The sequence below is a fragment of the Giraffa tippelskirchi genome, chromosome 1 (assembly GCF_054371585.1).
Source record: "Giraffa tippelskirchi isolate mGirTip1 chromosome 1, T2T-mGirTip1v1.2.pri, whole genome shotgun sequence".
Classification (NCBI taxonomy): Eukaryota; Metazoa; Chordata; class Mammalia; order Artiodactyla; family Giraffidae; genus Giraffa; species Giraffa tippelskirchi.
Window position 1 is genome coordinate 185,177,526 of NC_137275.1, and position 3,718 is coordinate 185,181,243.

The window sequence follows — 3,718 nt, forward strand, 5'->3', positions numbered from 1 at the left end:
GAGTTATTTGCAGTAAGTTCCCTACATATGGGAGCTTCCCAGGTGGTGTTAGTGGTAAAGACCTCACCTGCCAATGCAGGAGATGTAAGAGATGCAGGTTTGATCCCTGGGTTGAGAAGATCCCCTGGAGGAGGAAATGGCAACCCACTCCAGTATTCTTATCTGGGAAATCCTACAGACAGAGGAGCCTGGTGGGCTATAGTCCATGAGATCGCAGAGTTAGACACAGCTGAAGCAACTTAGCACACACACACACCCCTACATATAAATGGGTTCTATTCCAAAAGCCCATTCAAAAGTACAATTTGCTCATAAGTCCAACAGAGTTAGCCCGGGTACCCAGCTTTTACAGATAATGTCAGACATGTGAACTAACTTACGTGATTGAACATGCAAACGCACATTCACATCTCTGAAAGTTCACTTGTAGGTCTGTATGTAGGGGACTTATTGTACTTTCTAAGTTGTCATTGAGGTTTGGTGGGTACTACATCGGCTCTCCTATCTCTGTAGCAGGGTCAGCTAAGAAAGACCTGGGGCCTAAGTTGCTGCTGGACTCAGTGGCCACCTTGACTTCCACAATTCCTCTGAACCAGACAACCAAAATCAACTGGATAATATCCAGATCCAAGAGCCAGAATAAGAAGATGGGGACAAATACCCACTTCCACAGGGTTCCTCCTCTTAGAGAGATCTAGACCCTGCCAGCAAACTCCAACAGTGGAAGTCCTACATGGGCTGAGTGGGCACCAGAGTGCAAAAATATCTATATGAGCTTGTTAGAAAGCGAGAATGTCAAGGATTTCTGATGCCAAGAGCAGGAATGGCATAGCACTTCTCCACGGATGGTGCCAAGCTCTTTCCAAACACTGACTGGGGTCTATAGGGTCTTTGGTGGCTCTGTAACTGACCGTGCTTTTCTGGGTTCTTACACCAGAAGAGTTCTCTTTACACACAAGGTATGATTACACCCCATCCCAATTCCTGAACACCCAAGATACAGTTACCTTAGATGTAACTGTTCCTTGCCCCTCCTTACATGGATATGACAATATTTTATAAAATATCCTAATGGAAATACCATGTTTAACCCACTAGTCACTCCCATTCCAGCCTCCATTTGTAGTCAAGCCATCTTATCAACGTGTGTGTTTATTTTCACTGCTTGGTCCTGTGATACAAATATGCCTGGGAGACATGGCATAGTGTTGCAGCTATTCCACCATCTACTCACTCTGTAAATAAGCAAGGCCACCTTATGTTACCTAACCTCACTGTGTTTCAGTTTTCTAATCTGTAAATAGGGATGATAGTACTTACATGGTTGCTGGTGAGGATTCACTGAGCTGTTAAATGTAAAACACTTTGAACAGCACCTGGAAAATGGTAACTACTGTGTAAGAATCAGGCATTATTTTCTTTAGATCTCATTCTGCATGGCTATGAAACAGGGAAAGTAAACAACCTTCACATTTCCCATTTGTATGATACTTAGCATTTCATAACAAAGGCTGTATCAGAAACAGGGGCCCCATTTAGTAGGGGAGATGATGCTGTTCGTATTTTTGAGTTCAGCCCTGGAAATTGTCACGCTGCCTAATAGTGGACTGAAGCCCGTGTCTTTGCTCTGGTTCTGGAGAGCCTAAGTCAAGGCTCCTAAGGTTCTTGTCCACCACTCTTCACTTGGGAGTGAAGGACACTGGAGTTGATTAATAGGATTCTAATGAAACACGTGTAGCATTAAACCTTCTACTATAAACAACTCAATTTTGTTCACTGCATCTTTACAAAAACACACCTTCTTTGGTTGCCACCTTCTCATATTTTATGCCATCATTTATGTCCTGGAAAACTGTCAGTGGGGCTTCCCTGATGGCTCACTAGGTAAAGAATTCACTTGCAATGCAGGAGACACAGGTTTGATTCCTGAGTGGGGAAGATCTCCTGCAAATTTTCAATAACTAAAGGATCTGAGTGCTATTCAGAAGACCCAGCAGAATACCAGTTCTTGTGGCTCAAGAAAAAGAGGAGGTTGACCTTGATTGATTGCAGTCACTGTGGAAGAACATCTGGAGGACACCCTCAGATCTTCCATCAGACAGTAGGCAGGGGCTGATAGACAAGCCCTATCAGCTTGGCACCATCCATGGAGAAGGGCTGTGCCATTCTTGCCAAGCAGACAGGTCAGACCTTCAGACACATACTAACAGATCTCTTCTACAGGATGCTGATATTCAAGGCCCTCTGAAATGATGGCACCTAGCTCTGGTCTCCCTTGGGCTTATCTCCACTCCAGAGAGCCCAGTTCACAGGGGTGCTGCTCTCTGGCCAACACCTTGGGTAATTTGAATACAAGGTGGAAGAGATGATGGATTCCCCAGGAGCAGAAAGCCAGCTCTATCAACTGGCTTTCCTGGAAACCAGACAAGCCAGAACCATGTTTTGGAAATCTATCTCATGCACTCACAATGTGCCAGAGCATGTTAGCATTTTCCATTAAGAAAACCTGGGAAAGTATGACCCTCCTCTGTGAGTTGTGGAAGAAAACAGTGTCAGAGACACCACAGGTTTCTCATCATAATCAATTGCAGCTATGTTCACACCATCCAGGAAGTTTCTCCAGAATTCACATTCCAATCTTTACTTTATTATAATTTTTTAAATTATTTATTTATTTATTTTATATTTGTTGTGCTGGGTCTTCATTGCTGCACATGGGCTTTCTCTATTTGCAGCAAGCGGGGGCCAGTCTTCATTGTGGTGCTCCGGCATTTCATTGCAGTGGCTTCTCCTGTTGTGGAACATGGGCTGTAGGGCACACAGGCTTCAGTAGTTGCAGCACGTGGGCTCAGTTGTGGCCCACAGGCTTAGTTTCTCTGCAGCATGTGGAATCTTCCTGGACCAGGAGGATTGAACCCATGTCCTCTGCATTGGCAGCAGATTCTTATCCACTGTACCACCAGGGAAATTCCCAACCTCTACTTTAAAACACTAGACTTTCACCTGGTTTCCCCATTCCACTCTGGCTAGGCTTCGACAAAGCCCATCCAGGCCAGGGCCAGCACACTCAGGCCCTCATTCATTTGAGATAAGGGATTAAAGCTGAAAGAAATATGTATTTTCCAGCTCAGTCTTGGTTGCTCATGGTAATGGAAGTCTCTCTTTGTTCCCCATGCCCTAACAAGTACTCGCGCCTTCCTCTGTGACATGTTTTGTTAATCAAACCTACTTACATTGTGCTTTGAGTGTCCTCTGAGCTCCTGCCCATTGTCTGGCTGAGGTGTTAAAGGAATGAAGAAATGCCCCAATAGCAGCCACAGGCGGAAGCAGCCACTGCCTTGAGGAGGACAGATAATCCACAAATTGGATAGTGAGCCAATGAATAAATGCACATTGATTATGTTCATTTAACTATCAGTATCAACTGCCTATGGGGAGGATGGACTAGTGGAAAAAAAAATTGATGAGCTGGTTAATGTGGCTTATTGGCGAGACAATTTTAACGTCATGTGGCTTTAAGAGTCCTGTTTAAAAAAAAATTAATGTGGAGATTGCATTTTAATGGGTCTGAATCCATAAGCAGTGGGTTGCAAATATGTGTCTCTAGGGGAAGTTCCTACATTAGGCTCTTTGCTCTGAGATCCTCTGGGGGAAGAGGGTAACGCATCATATTGAACCTTTGTTAAGTGCCAGTGGTGCTGCGTACAGAATGCAGAGT